Source organism: Pinus tabuliformis, chromosome 1_1 (genome assembly GCF_031772625.1).
Source record: "Pinus tabuliformis cultivar Carrire ecotype Pingquan chromosome 1_1, CPIR1, whole genome shotgun sequence".
NCBI classification, from domain to species: Eukaryota; Viridiplantae; Streptophyta; class Pinopsida; order Pinales; family Pinaceae; genus Pinus; species Pinus tabuliformis.
This window is the reverse complement of record NC_142297.1, coordinates 469,533,916-469,551,045: the sequence shown is the minus strand read 5'-3', so window position 1 is coordinate 469,551,045 and position 17,130 is coordinate 469,533,916.

Below are 17,130 nucleotides of genomic sequence, written 5' to 3'. Positions count from 1 at the left end.
CTAAACTAACAGTGGTTAACAAACAAATTGATTGCTAGAGTTCTTCCTTGGGAGGTACTGATAAACATGAAAAAAAAACTTACTTCATTATATATCTCAAACTGATAAAATTGAAAAAAAATGACAAAAATAGCTAAATTATAATTTAAATTTAAATTAGGCATGTCTATTTTGGAGTAGGGCTTTCAAAATTTCAATTTAATTAACCTCGATGGAATATTCGAGAATATTTTTAGCAGTATACAAAATTCAAATCAAAAGTTTAGATTAATCTCCAAAGTAATTATGCCCTTTTTGTGTTTTTTATTAATCAATTTAATTGAAAAAAATACATATGAACAAGTGTCATATGAAGTGAGTTATAGTTTTTTGGGCATGTGGTATTGATAAGCCATGGTATTGTAACAAAGCGTATTCACAAACTAAGAATCTCCATAGTAAAGATGGGAAAATTTCCATGACTAAGAATCTTGTTCCATGTTTTTTAAATAAATATATGTTTAACTTGTATATATATATTTTTATAATTAATAACCACCCTAGGTCCATCTTAACTATGGATTTACCAAGGGCTAGGAAGGTTTAATTTCCTCCTTTAAATAGTCTATATTTAGCATGAATACAATATATCAATACCATGGGTTCTCATACCATGGATAAATACCATGGGTGAATACCATGGAGTTATTTTTCTTTTAACGTTATTTTTCTTTATTATTTTTTATTTTATGTTGACCAAGTAAAAATGTTTTCACGTTATTATTTTTATTTTTCTATTTTATTTTAGTTTTTATTTTTATGTAACTTGACCAAGTCAACATGTTTAAAGGACAACAGAAATTTGAATCCTAATGATTTCCTTGGCATGCTTATTTATACAAAAGGGTAGCTACCAACACATCCATAGAAAATAGAGATGTTTGTATCCCAAACTCGAGAAAGGTGGATCTAGATCTTCCTTGAACTGTGCTGCCTTGGCTACTAGTGACCTCGGCCTTCTTGGTTGCCAATGACCTCAGGTTGATGAGAGATAGAATGGTGATCTTTAATTGATTGAAGGAGTTAAGGAGGTGGACAATCTCCTAGAATCTCTCCTTGTTGTCTACTCTGAATTTCTGCACTCAAATTATCTCCAAATTGCTCCAATTCTTGCATTTAAGACATATTAGGCCATGTGACATAGCAACACATCTTTTACTCCTCACGCTAAGGAAAATTTAACAAAATTTGTAAATAAATGTGAGAAAGAGATGATTTTAAAGTTGGAGGATGGCATTGTGACCCTTATGATATACCTATTGATGAGCCTCATCATCACCCCCTACTAAAACTATTTCTCATCCTCTGAGCAACTCAGTCATCTATGTCCATGTCTTTCATGGCCCTGGTGGCCTCTCTGACATCCCAAGGTTCTGTAGATGGTGTGCCCTCTTGAGGATAGAAGCATGCATCCTTCTCTATGTCTGTCCACTGCTTCCTTTCCTCTTCTTCATTCCTTCCTTCCTGTAGACCCAATAGTAAAGGTGGACTGAGCTTGAGTCCAATCCAGTTAATTTTTAATCTTTGCATGAGCCTTTTGTACAGGGGTGTCCTTTCCAATGCATTCCTCAACCTTTCAGGAGAGTGTTACTCCCTGATCTATAGACTGTGGGGTAAGGCATTCCATATTCTTTGGAATTCTTTCTGGCTTTTTATTCCTAACAACCTTAGTGTGTCTTCAAAATGTGAGATGGCTTGCTCTTGGGTGGCAAGGTATCTAGGTGCTAGATCAACATCATTGGAGATGATGTTGTGAGTACTAATTACAACCATTGGGCTTATTTTCTCTACCCTAATATAGAGTGGTTATTTTTCTTCCTTTGCCATTACTTTCTGTACTTCCTCAGCTTTGGCCTCCTCACGAGTCATCCATGATGTAAGGGCAATTAGTGGTAGGTCCCTCAACTTTGCATTGGGATCCCAACATATATTAGTCAAGGTGAGGTTATGCATGTAGAATTCAACCAATTTGACTTTTTCTTCTATGTTATTTTGGTCACACAATTCAATGAATTGTTTGTAGTCTTGAAATGGCATGGATCCCCATTGTGCTAAGTTCTTGATTTGGACTGCATCCACTACTCTTTGAGAAAGAGTGCATAAGACTTGGATGGTTGTATGCATTGTAGTGCCTCCATCAAGAGGCTTGCCATTGTGGCTAGTTGGGTTTCCTTCTCTTGCAATTTCTTCCTCAACCATCTATTTTCTGCATGCAGCTATTCTCTCATTGTTGAATCTTTCTCCCTTAACTCGCTTAATTCCTTTCCCATTTCAAGGACTTTATCTTCCATGAGGCCCACATATTCCACCTTCTTGGATTTAACAATCTGAATCCATCACCCGATGCAATGAGCATTCCCTGTGAGCATCACCCGATGCAATGAGTGCTAAGTGAACTATTCAAAAATCATGAGAAATTAGTCAGTTACGACTACCTCTCATGGAAATGGTCATACGTTTGAATGAATTACTTAACGCAGTTGAATCCCAAAAATGATATCTAATATAATGCACTGCGTAAATCCCCCATACTTAAATTCAAAAAGAGTCAAGGGATCTCTACTTGAATGGTTCATGAGGCACAATACTTGCTAAGGTTTTGCAAATGGGGTAGCAAGCTAAGTGGGCTTGATTGTGGGGAAAACTCCACAGTTAAGCGCGCTTGAGCCAGAGGAGTTCTGGGATGGGTGACCTCCTGGGAAGTCCTGGTTACCAGGTGCAAGCCCCGGAAGTGATGATTGATGCTATGTGATTCGTTCTCCACATTTCACTAGTTTCAATCCCACTTCTTCACCCCTGTGAGCATCACCCGATGCAATGAGTGCTAAGTGAACTATTCAAAAATCATGAGAAATTAGTCAGTTACGACTACCTCTCATGGAAATGGTCATACGTTTGAATGACTTACTTAACACAGTTGAATCCCAAAAATGATATCTAATCTGAATCCATCTATGGGTCCTTCCTCTTTCTGCTTCAAGTTCAAAGAAAAGCGGGATTGCGATTTTTTGTGGAATAACTCTCCCTCCTTCAATGAATTTATAATAAGATCTCAAACTAGGTTGTGGACTAGGATCCTGTAGCTCTGGGAAGTCCTTCTCAAATGTTCTTGGGGAAGCTTCCCCCTCCTGTAACTGTTGTGTTTCCTTTTTCCCTTCATGTTGCTCATTCTTCTCTTCTTGTAGCACCTTTTGTTCTTCCTGTAGCACACTTTGTTTTTCTTGTAGCTTCCCTTTTCCTTTTTGTTGGAGTGTGGTAGGTGTCTTTGGTTGTTTATAGGAGGTTGATATAGTGGTGGGACTCCTTACATATGCTATGGGAGTCTTTGATATGGTTTTTGGAGAGGTGACCTCCTCAACTTTCCTTTTAGTGGGCCCTACCTCCTCTTTTTTACTTGGGGACTCTTCAATTGTGATAGGGGCCTTTGTGGGAGTTTGAGACCTTCCTTGCTTAATCTTAGTTCTTTTCCTGGTTTTAAAATAGAGGGGAGTTTTCATTTGCCTTTTCTTTTTGGGTTTGACTGGTGTGCTCAAGGTAGACAAGGTGGCAACTACCTCTTTTTTAGTGGGTCCTGGAGACAAACTTGTTTTCTCTAGGGATACCCCTTCTTCTCTAGATGCAATAGTTTTCTCAGGGCTTGGTTCTTCCTGTTTCTCCTCCTATTCTTCTTCATCTTTCTCTTTCTATACTTATTCATCTTTCTCTTTGTATTCCTCTGTTTTCTTTACCACTGTCTCTCTTTTCTCTTTTGCCTCTACCTTTTCTTCCTCTTCTACCTCTGCTTCTTCTTCTTCTTCTTTCCCCTCTCTTCCTCTAGCAGTAAAGGTTGGGGTCTCACCTGGTGTGAGGGTTTGAGTGTCAATGAAGGTCTCTCTGTCCATATCCATGAATTTAGACCAGAGGATAGGGATCCTTATTTTATTCAAAGCATCTACCACTATCAGTTTGATGAGGCCATGGTGGCCTAGGTGTTGGTGCTTTCCCTCTCTCACCTTTTGGCTCATGTCCCTGATGGACTGTAAGAGGAAATAGGGTACACTGAGTCTTTGGGCTAGGGGAAATTCTGCTTGAAACCTTAGTTCATGTAGAAATCTAAAATGGTAGCCATAGACTACACTCAGCCTTCCTTCACAGGAGATGAATTTTAGGATATGGTAGGCCACCTCATCCTAGGGATAGGGTAGGCTTTCCCTCCTAACTCCATCTTTGTCTTCCATAGGTTTTTCATCAGTAGTGAATAATTTATTTTTGGGAATCGTACTACTAGTCTTGTCTTGTCTTCTCAATTGGATCCCTAGGGGAAGGGTTGTCACCCTACTAATTAGCCAAGGACTGATTAAAATATCTAATCCTCTCACCATAGTGGTGGCACTGACTCTTGTCTGAAAGTTTAGGGCCATTGCAAATTCATATGTATTGTCATCATCATATACCTTCAGCAGTTCAAAGAATCCAAACTAGTGATGTCTTCTAAAAATTTCTAATACAGGAGGGTGACGATGAATTATTTTAGTGTCTATAAGATCCCTTCTATTAAATCACCCTCCCATCTCTTTCCTTTATTTTCAAATAGGTGAAGGAGGGATGCTTCCTATAATAGCTATGGTGTGTAATTTAGTGGAAGTAGAGGGTTGAAATTCCTAGTTGATGCCAATTTGTTATAATCCCTTTATTCTATAGTCAAACAAGTTCTTCCAATTCATAAAATGATCGATATTTCCTTTAGAATTCAAGGTGCATCAGCATACAAGTTATGGACAGATGAATGAGAGGGTGCACTTAATTTTATGACATGGCATGAGATAAGGATAATTGGAGACCAAATAATCCCTTGTCAGTGTTCTTTCACCATTTGAGGTTTCCTGTAGCAATTTCTCAGGCTTCCCGTAGCATTTGTAGGCTTCCTATAGCTTCATGTAGCTTCCTCCTATAGAAATGGCAGAGTAGGGTTCGACTCTCCTCGATGGCTCCCCAAACTCATCCTTACCTTAATTATTTTTGAAATGAGCGTAGATACAAGAGAATTTGAGCCTCGGTACATTATATGATACTTTTGGCTAGGGCTCGGAGCGTTGTGATGACTTGGAAGAGGCATGAGCTTTCCTCTTTTGGACCATTGTCCCCACCTAGAGTAATCATTCCCTTGTCCCTCGTAATCACCACCCACTCTCTGTGATCTAATCTTGACTGATGTGACACCTCCACATTGCATGAGGGCTCACAAATCAATTTTTGTTCACTAACCAAAGGTGACCAAGTTAACTCGCCACCTCCAGCTTATAAAAATAACTCTTCTCGAAATTCATACATTTTTCATTATTTACACATAGGGAGGAGAAGAGAGGTTTCCATACCTATGCCTACCTCATGATTGAATGATGCAGGGGTGTGCATGCTAGAGTGTTGGACCTTTGTACTGTCACCAAGGGAGTTGTCTTCTTGTGTTTTTTTTGTTCCTGTTGATGGGATTGTAAATTAGACATAATTAAGGCCCATACCTCTAAATTAAACATTAATTTAAGGCCTATGACCATCCTTCAGCACATTAAACCTCTCATTCTACATTAGATAATTTATTTTTAACTTTAATATATTCATTAGGAAGGTTTATGAATAGTTAGATATTTGTGCCTAATATTATTTATTTTTGTGGAATATTATGAGAATATTGGGAAAATTATGAAGATTTAGAGGAGGAGATAATTTAGAGACATTCTCCCTACTACAGGAGGATCAATAATAAATAATAAATCAACAAGATATCATGGAATTATGGCATAGATTTTGGAACTCCAATGATTGAGAAAATCTAGGAATGTGTTCTCTGCCATTTAATGCAGATTCCTAGTATTGGGGAACAGATCCACTAATCAAGGGATTTCTATGGGGAAAGCTTCCTCCATTCATGGGGAATGATTCCTAATCATTTTTTATATGTACCAAGTCAAATTTTCCTTTAGGGAATGATTGAGAAAATCTAGGAATGTGTTCCTTGCCATTTAACACAGATTCCTAGTATTGGGGACCAGATCCACTAATCAAGGGATTTTGGTGGGGAAAGCTTCCTCCTTTCATGGGGAATGATTCCTAATAATTTTGTATAAGTACCAAGTAGAATTTTCCTCTAGGGATAGATTTTCATTAGTGTTCTTGTGGAGAGAACTCATATTTTTGCGGCTCCATTTTATTTTCTTGCAGGTATGTATTTCTATTGATGAAAATAATGAAGATTGGTGTTATGTTTAGCTTCTAAATCTTTTTCTCCACCATAGGTCTCTAAGTTTCCTTGGGCTTGGCTATCCCAGGCACCTCAGAGCCCTTTTGTATCATCTTCTTTCCTTCTTTTCACTTCTTATTCTCATGCATCTCTTAGTTTTATTTCTTTCTATTTCTACATTTAGTATTAATGATTTATTGTTGTAGGATTGAGTTAAATGGTTGATGTAAGTTCTTTTGCAGGATCACAAGCATTGTTTCATCCTTGGGAAATATTTGGAAGTTCATAGTAATCATTGAGTTGCATGGATTAGTCTTCTTATTCCCAAATCTAGATTCGTGGACCTCGTTTTTAGCAAAGAACAGTAAATTTCTGCTATTTTTTAAGAGCATGCTAACAAGTTTCAATCGAGTTGATTCTACTTGCATTAGATCACAAAAACATTCTAGTTAATAAAAAAAATCACCCCATTGCAAATGCATTTGCACTTGATTAAGTTAGGCATTTTTTAGATTTACTAGCTCACGAGTTCTCGAATTTCTAGATTTTCGACTAGTAATGTTTTTCTATTTTTTTTGCATGGGTTGACAGAGGTATTTTTGAGTGATTCCACTTGGAATATGGACCTAATACATCCTAGTTAATAAAAAAAAATTTCCCATCCAATTTGGATTTGATTTTCTTGGTCATTCGATGAATTATAGTAAATTTGTACATCTTATATTAGATCATTGTAACATCCTGTAGGAAAGCTTGTTTTGAGCCCAAATTGAGAAAAATCATCATTGAAGTTGGGATTAGGCCTCTACTTGACCTCCATGCCATCAAGACCATTTTTACCCTCTTGCTCCACACTTAGGTCAGCATTTTTCTAGTTTTCAAGAGTAGGATTTGATTTCCATTTCTTCCTTCTTCGGTCTTACAATAAATCTCATTAATGATTTCATCTTATTCTGCAAATTTTCCTCATGCATGAAGTAGAAAACTAGCTCATTAAAACTCTATTTTTCTAGCTTGTTGAAATTCTTCTTGTTTACATTGTTTTGGGCAAATATCAGTGTTTGATGCAGTGCAAGTGTTTCAGAAGAAAAGAGAGATCTCATAGTCAACAAACTCCTCCCAACTTCATCCTACCATGATCATTCCATGTTTTCACTAAGACCCTCACCAATTTCATCATTTTTCAAGGAAACTTCTCCAAGCATGTTGAGAAAATCCAATCATCTCCCAACCTTGGTTTTGAGTTATGAGTGATCCTAGGAATTTTTTCACTCCATTCCACCCACCAACCACCTTCCCTAGACCTTCCATCACCTTCAGCACCCATCATTTTTCTCTCAGCTATATCCTGTAGGTTTTTAGGGGATCTTATAGGTTTTTAGGACATCGTATATTGGTCTGTTTTGAGGCCGAATTGAGGGAAAAGCCTCTAGGAAGCTAGACAAGGTCACTTAAGGGTATCCCAAACCTTCCAACCATCCACCAGCATTCCTAAGCCACTTGCCACATCACCAAAAGAGATTAGCTTTCACACTTTTCCATAAAAAAAATAAAAAAGGAAAAACATATTTATTTTATTCATTTAAATGCATAGTAGTAGAAGGTTTGATGGTTTGAATTTGCATGCTTAGGAAAGTAGGATTGCATACATGTTAACTTAGCATTATTTTGAAGCAAAGCCTCTTAGCAGTTAGTTAGAAAATGGTGTGTTTTAGCATTTGATTTCAGTCTCTTTCCTTGTACTTTCTTTCTTGCAATAGGTTAAGGTTCCATTTTGAACATTTCATTTTCTACAATTAGTTTAGGATTTGGCTTTAATACATGCACTCCATTACATCATGATAGCAAAGGAATGACACATTGTATGCCGCACATATAGTGTCGATACCTCTTAAGTTTGTACGAACCCCGAGTTGATAATTAAAGTTGGTAGCCTTGGGAGTTGCAGCATTCTTGTTGAAATACCGAGGCTCATCACTTTTTGGCGTCATTGCTGGGGAGGTGTCAAAGTATGCATTGTTTTCTTCCCTAGTTTATTCATTTCTTTTTACTTTTAGCAAAAACAAAAAAATAATTACATAGGCATATTTAATTTCAAAAATAGAAAAGTGCATTGCATTAGTGTTTTCATTCAATCATAAAAACAAAAACAAAAAAATATCCAACACCAACCCACCCCTCCATTTGATCACGTGGTGCAGTAAGAGCCACATCACAATTCACTTTTGCAGGTAGAAGAAGAAGATGGAAAAGAATGTAGAAGAAATCGATGGAGATAATGACAATGAGGAAGATCCTCTCAGATTTCCCATTCAAGATACTGATGGTAGTGTGCACATGACAAACATCCCTCCATCTTTTCTTCCAAAATTTCATGGTCTAAGGTCAGAGGATCTGAGAACCTTTCTCTTTGAATTTGAAATTGTTTGTAGATATTATGGTTACTTATTAAAAACTCAAAAACTGAGATTGTTTCTAGCAACATTGAAGGATAAAGCTCTTAAATGGTTCATGAGTTTAGGGACTAATTCAATAGATCATGGAATGATATGCAAATATTTATAGAAAAATATAAAAATCATGATCTTAAGGAATAAATATTTAGAATGAATCAAAGAGAAAATGAGATTCTAGAGGATATAATAGAAAGGTTCATGTATAATGTTGAGAGGGAAAAACTACATCATTTAGGATCCGACACACTAAAAACCCTCTTACTTGGAACAATTAGGGATGAGTGGATTGATCTCCTTGATCTCATGAGTAGAGGTGATGTATACCAATTATCATTTGATGAAATTTGTGAAACATGCAAACACATATCAAGAGGAAGGGAAAGAGTAAGTCAAATAGCATCAAGATTGGTAAGTCAAGCTAAACTTGGAAATTTGTTTGATGATTATAAAACAGAAATTATTAGCAATCTAACAAAACAAGTAGAAATGTTAAGAATGCAAGATGAAGGAAAAGAAAATGTTGATATTTGTGTTGCAGAATCACATGATGTTAAACATTGTCCATCATTACCAAGGTTGAAGGAAGTTTACCAAGAGGACAATGGAGAAAGTCAATCGCCAATGCAACTATGTTATGTAGCTCCAGGAGGACCATGGCAGCATATTCAGCCTGATATGATGCGAGAGCCTAATTCACAATTTCAAGGTTATTCATATCCACCTTAAAGTAATTGGAAGACACCCTTACCTTGGCAACATTGGCCATCTCAACCCCAAAACCAATCTTGGCAACAAGGTTGGCAAGGAACTTATGGGAGCCATCCACAATATCCTCAGTATTTTCCTCAATATCCTCCATACCAAACTCCATGTTATCCTTACCATACACCTCCACCACAACCACAACCACAACCACATCCATCTCAAATATCCACTCCCACTCAACTACCTGTACCACCATTTCCAAACCCACACATTGAAGTAGCTAAACCCACTTAAAATTCTAAGGTACGACGTTTCAAAACATCTCCTCTTGAGATCAATGGTATTCACCATAGCTCAAGAAGAGTATTGCAAAAAAGAGATTATCTTGATATCATTGAAGGACCACATCCAGAAGAAGAAGATTCAAATGAGAAGACCACAAAACCATGGGCTGCAATTGATGAAGAACAAACATCAAAATCAGAGATTGAGAAAGCTCCCTCATGGTTACCATAAAATCTTCCATGTATTCAAGAGAAAAATTAGAAAAAAGAAGAAGATTTGAAGGTCATGGTAGAAGAAGACATGAAGAATGATCCGGATAAGCAAGAAAACCAAGGACATCAAAGTTATATTGAGGCTGTGTTCCAAAAAGTCAACAAGATGGAGCATCACTCTCTTCTTCTACTATGCTTGATCCTTTCAAAGTCAAATCATTTGGTCTTTGAAATCCAGGTACATGTCAAAGCATACATTTCAAGCCTACACATCATTTTGTCTATCATCTTGATGTGCACATGGCTCCCTTGGAAGTATTCTTATACTTGAAAGTGATTTTGTTTTTCAAGTAGAGTAGGGTAGAGAAAAAAATTAAAAAAAATTAAGAGAAAAAAATAAAAATCCCAAGTGAAAACCTCCTTTGAGGTGCCTTAGATTGGCTCATTGATTGAAAACCTCCATGCGGTGTTCGATGGGTTGGAAAAAGAAGAAAAAAAGAGGGAAAAAGAAAAGATCCTAGGTGAAAACCTCCTTTGAGGCACATAGGCAAACCTACTAGTTGAAAACCTCCTCGATGCGGCTAGTAGGCCTAGAAGAAAAAAAAAGGAAAAAAATAAAAGAAATCTTTGCTCCATGCATCTCTTTGATGAATGAATGTACTCTCCCACATCTACAAGCAACAATAACAAGCTGGTACCAAAAGGAAAATTCGTCAAGCCTAGTCAAAAGAAGTCAATTTTTGACTTTATCCTCCTTTACTCAAATGCTCCAACAAGGCCAAGGCCATGCCAATCCATCACCCTCATCTATTTTCACCATCCACCCATCATTCTCAAGATTCTACCATTCAATTTGCTTGTTGTCCTAAAAAACTATAGGATGCTCTGTTTTACTATAGGATACAAAAATACATAGAGCAAAATTTTGTTTTTGCCATAGCTTGAAAAACATGCATCCATTTGCCAAGTTGTTTCAAGGGGATATGCATATGGATGATGGTGACGTGCTCAAGCAATTTCAGCAAATTCCAGTGCACAGTTTTCAAGAAATCAGCCTCCATCACCTACAACTATTTTTGCATTTTTTCAATATTCATGCATCCATTTAAAAACCCATTTCATGGGGTGATGCATATGGATGATGGTAATATGCCCAAGCAATTTCAGCAAATTCCAGTGCACGGTTTCCAAGAAATTGACCTCCGTCACCTTCAACTAGTTTTAGTTTTTCTTGAGATCCGTGCATCCATTGACCAAATTATTTTATGAGGAGTTGCGTAATGATGATGGAAACATGCACAGAAAGTTTCAAGATAACCCATTCTATCGTGTGGGAGATATGGACAAAACAAGTCATTGTCCTAAAAACCTACAGGATTCCCCGAGATCCTACAGGATACAGAACAACACCTACAGGATTGGCAGTGAGCAGTTTTAAAAGGGAAAAACAGAGGTTGGCTTCATCAAGCAATGTTAAGGAGGTAGGATCTACATTTCCACACATTTTTCCAAGTGAAAGGAACATAAAAAACCCTTCTAGTTTGTTGAATGTGATTGAAAAATAAGGGAATTGTATACACATAATTTTTCAATTTGGTATCAAACATATACAAACCTCCATCCATTAGAGAAAAATGACAGGGAGAACCCATCAACACAGTGAAGATTCATCAGCACCCTCCTTTACTAGAGATATTCACAAGGCACAACTGGATGGGCTTCTTTGAGAAATTGAGGGGATATGATGATGAAGTAACCAAAGATTTGCAGTCAGCTTTAGCATGGAGATCCAGAGGTCAAAGAAGCTCCTCTAGAACTTATCAGCAGCATCATGATCATTAGCATCACCATCCAACACCTGCACATCAACATCAGCTCAGCAGCAACATGCATGTCTCTCCAACAACCATTAGGTAGGTACAGGTATGCAATATTATTGACCTATTCTCTTGAGCATATTATAGTTAGAAATTTTTTTTCAATGCATGAGAGATGAGTTTTTATAAGCCAAGGATGGGTCAGCCATCTCAGCCACCTTCAACTAGTTAATTGCAGCTCACTCTTTCACTCATGCAATGTTGAAAAGTCAAATTATGAAGGGTGATGATTTCAAGGAATGAGGATAGTAGTTAAAAGAAGAAATTGTTGCAAAGGCCAAAGTCACCACAACACTCCAAGCCCTCCATCCATTTCATATTCACTATCTATTCATCATTCATCCATCCCATTTCATTCTTGAAAAAAACAAGAAGAGCATCCTCTCCATTTTCACAAACCTACACTACTCCCTTTGAGCCCTAGCATCATCATCCAATCCCTCTTCATCATTTCACTCCCATAGAGTTAGAAGACCCTGAAAGAGGAGGAATATCTACTACAGGAAGGTAGAATGTTGCTACAAGAAGGAAGAAATGAACAAAATATGCTAAACCCCAAGATGGAAAATCTTAAGAGAGACCTAATCAAAATAGAAAACTCCAAGGCCATTAGGCAATCATCTAGGCCACAAGAGAGAAGAAGGCAACAAAAAGAAATGAGGCATTCACCATGAAAACAGAACTCAAACTACAGTGATAAAAGAGGGTTTCCAAGAGGTCTCTAATCTCTTTCTAGCTTTTGTCCAAGGCCTAAAAGATGTTATAAAAAGGAGAGAAAGGAATAAAAGCCAAGTAAGGGTCTGCCCTAACCTCAGACTATCATTTATGATCAAAATGAGTTTCTTGTAGTTTTAATAGGGTTTCCTGTACTTTTGATAGGAATTACTACAGGATGTCCTAGTTCTCATCTAAATTCATTTTGAAGGTGTTAGAGGTGTCCAAATGGCGGAACAAGGTAGCAAAAGGTTGATAAGGGTGTGGAAGACCTTGCCAAACTAGAAGATATTCAAGAACCCATCTTGAATAAGGGGAAGAAGGCAAGCTAATGGTCTCAAGAAACAATGATTTTTCTTTGCACAAATATGTTTTTGGGCTTGTCCTTGCAGAACTTACAGCCAAGATTATTAATGCACAAGAGAGAGGCCACCAGGGCCATGGATGAGGCACAATGAGGTCATTAAGTTTCTCAGAGGATGAGCAACACTTTCAATAGGGGGGTGTGATGGGCCTCTAAATTAGACATAATTAAGGCCCATACCTCTAAATTAAACATTAATTTAAGGCATATGACCATCCTTCAACACATTAAAACTTTCTTTCTGCATAAGATAATTTATTTTTAACTTTAATATATTCATTAGGAAGATTTATGAATAATTGGATATTTGCACCTAATATTATTTATTTTTGTGGAATATTATGAGAATATTGGGTAGATTATGAAGATTTGGAGGAGGAGATAATTTAGGGACTTTCTCCCTACTACAAGAGGATCAATAATAAATAATAAATCAACAAGATATCATCGAATTATGGCACATATTGTGGAACTCCAATGATTGAGAAAATCTAGGAATGTGTTCCTTGCCATTTAATGCAGATTCCTAGTATTAGGGAACATGTTATGAAACCAGCTCAAGAAAAGATAGAAAAGATAGATCAACGCCTTAGAATTCAGCCTCTTCGAGGGGGCAACCTCCTTTACATTACATAAATGAACAATTCTTGGATGATTCAAATGACAAAACCTCCTTTCTATATATAGGAGTCTATGGAGTCACAATATAATCCAGCCGACCTAACAATAATAATATAAAGCCACAAAAATAACAATAGAGGGATTCTATGGGCACATTAATAACATTATGGGGGCAATGGGGGCACAACAACATAAATAAGGGGTATAACTACAATAGTAATGGGGTAATCACTAGTATTATAGGGACCCAACATGCCCCTCTCCTTCAAAAAAGTGTTGTCCTCAACGCTTGAGTAGTTCTGGATACTTCTGCATAAAATTCTCATCCTCCCATGTGGAATCTTCAGCGGATAAGTTCTTCCACTTGATAAGATACTCTGAAATTGATCGATTTCGTAGCTGTCGAGTTCTTGTTTCTGTGACTGCTTCCGGTTCCAATATAATTTTTCCTTCCTCGTCAAGTTCTGGCAATATTGTTTGAACTGGGAGCTTGTCGCCTATAACCTTCTTTAAGCATGAAACATGGAAAACTGGGTGCAATCGAGAAGCTGCAGGAAGCTCCAATTTGTATGCCATAGTACCAATCTTTTGCAACACCTTGTACGGACCATAATACTTTGGTGATAATTTATTATCCTTCTTAGCTTGCTTGAGGGACATTTGCTTATATGGTTGTAGCCGTAGGAATACCCAATCACCTACATCAAAACTTCTTTCACTGCGATGTTGATCTGCCTGTTGTTTCATTCTATTTGTGCCAACACGAGGTTATCCTTTAAGAGTTGGAGGACTTGTTGTTGATGTTCGATGTGATGTTCCACTGCCTGAACCTTAGAATTTTCTCTTAAATATGATGTGATGGATGGTGGTTGATACCCATAAAGTGCCATAAATGGGGTCATTTTTGTTGCTGTATGGAAGGAAGTGTTATACCACCATTCAGCCAGAGGCAACCATTTGACCCATTGTGTCTGTTTATCAGATACAAAGCAACGAAGATATCCTTCCAAACATTTGTTTACTATCTCAGTTTGCCCATCAGATTGAGGATGATAAGATGAGCTATGAGCTAACTGAGTACCAAGACAAGAAAATAATTCTGTCCAAAAATTTCCAGTGAAAATGGGATCTCTGTCACTTACAATAATCTTTGGGTTTCCATGTAGCTTTTGAATTGTTTCCATAAATGCAGTAGAAACTGTACTGGCTTTAAATGGATGTGATAATGCACAAAAGTGTGCATACTTGGTAAGTCTGTCAACTACCACCATGATGACACTCTTTCCCTCAGACTTGGGTAAACCTGTGATAAAATCCATTGAAACCTCCTCCCAACGTTGGCTTGGAATGGATAAAGGTTGTAATAGACCCGGTGTCTTAATTGTTTCAACTTTATTTTGTTGGCAAACCAAACATTCCGCCACAAACTTTTGAATATCTGATTTAAGGCCATCCCAAAAAAATTCCTTCTTAACCCTGTGGTAAGTTTTTAAAAATCCTGAGTGCCCTCCTAAGGGAGAAGTGTGCAATTCCATAAGAATCTTTTGTTTTAGCTGGGAATTCTTACAGAGGTATAAGCGATCTTTGTACCATAACGAATCATTTTTCCAGCTAAATGTATCAGACGTACTGGAATCTTGTTGTAGCTTTCGAATAAGTGCCCACACTTCTTCGTCATTCTTCCATTCCTCCCTTGCTTCATTTATCCAATCTGGTTGGATAATAGAAATGGCGCACAACAATGCTTCCACATCCTCATCCTTTCTTGAGAGTGCATCTGCCACCACATTTTGCTTCCCTTTTTTGTAGATGATTTCAAAGTCATAACCCAACATCTTTGTGACCCACTTTTGTTGCTCTTCAGAGGATAATCTTTGTTCTAAAAAGTATTTAAGGCTATCATGATCCATTTTTACCTTGAAGTGTCTTCCCATTAGGTAGGGTCGCCATTTCTTAAGTGCATGGAGTATTGCCAACATTTCCTTCTCATAAATAGCTTTGCTTAAAAACTTTCCCTTGATTGGACGACTTTCAAAAGCAATGGGTCTTTCATCTTGCATTAGAACAGCACCAATTCCATTTCCTGAAGCATCACATTCCACAATAAAGGTTTTTGTGAAGTCCGGTGTAGCTAAGACCGGTGCTTGGCACATTGCCTCTTTAAGATGTTCAAAGGCCTTTGTTGCTTCCGGAGTCCATGAAAATGCATCTTTCTTCAATAATGTTGTTAGAGGTGCTGCTATTCTCCCATAATTCTTAACAAACTTGCGATAATACCCTGTCAACCCAAGAAATCCTCGCAGATGCTTTATGGATGTGGGGATTTTCCATTCCTTAATGGCTTTAATTTTGCTAGGGTCTACCTTAACTCCTTCATGAGATACAATATGACCCAAATATTCCACCTCCTGGACTCCAAAGAAACATTTGGATCTTTTTGCATATAATTGTTTCTCCTCCAATAGTTGTAGCACCCTGTCAACATGTTCAACATGATCCTTCCAAGACTTGCTGTAGATTAGTATATCATCAAAAAATACTAACACAAATTTTCTAAGGAATGGTTTGAAAATTGAATTCATCAAACCTTGAAATGTTGAAGGTGCATTGGTAAGGCCAAAAGGCATGACCAAAAATTCATAATGACCCTCATGAGTTCTAAATGCCGTTTTCGGAATGTCTTCAATCTTCATTCTGATTTGATGATATCCTGAACGAAGATCCAACTTGGTGAAGTAAATTGATCCATGCAATTCATCCAGTAATTCATCAATGACAGGAATGGGGAACTTATCTTTAATAGTGAGCTTGTTGAGCTCCCTATAATCCGGACACATGCGCCATGATCCATCCTTCTTGTGCACCAATACTACTGGAGCAGAGAAAGAACTTTGACTCGGTTGAATTATACCAGCCTCTAGCATTTCTGCAACCATACGTTCAATTTCACTTTTTTGGACATAGGGATATCTGTACGGCCTGATGTTTGGAGGAACACTTCCTGGAATCAGATGAATAGCATGATCATGATCACGCATAGGTGGGAGACCTTTGGGAGTCTCAAATACCTTGGAATGATTGTCCAGGACTTTTTGGAGATCTGGAGAAATAGATGATTCCAATGTGGAAACATCTAGCGAACATAATTGTGCAATTACACCTCTTTGCTCCTTTTTTAGAAGCTTTGTCATACCATTAGAGCTGATTATCTTTCCTGGTTTCCCTGCAATACCCCTTAATTCAACTTCCTTTCCTTCCACAGAAAATTTGATGAAAAGTTCTTGAAAATTAAAAGCTATTGTACCCAAGGATTGTAGCCATTGGACTCCTAGTACAACATCAGCACCTCCCATTGGAATGGAAAGCATTGGGCTAGTCAATACATATTCTCCCATGGATAGCTTGATATTATGGCACTTTCCAGAGCAATTTATTGTTCCTCCATTTGCAATCATCACTTGACACTCTGGTGCTGGATATAGGAAGCAATTCAATTCTTTTGCTACCCTACAATGAATAAAATTGTGGGTGCTTCCTGAATCAATCAACACTATTACCTTTTTCTTCTTGATTTGTCCTTCTATCTTGATGGTTTGAGGAGTGGTAATTCCCGCCAATGCATTACAAGATATGGTCGGAT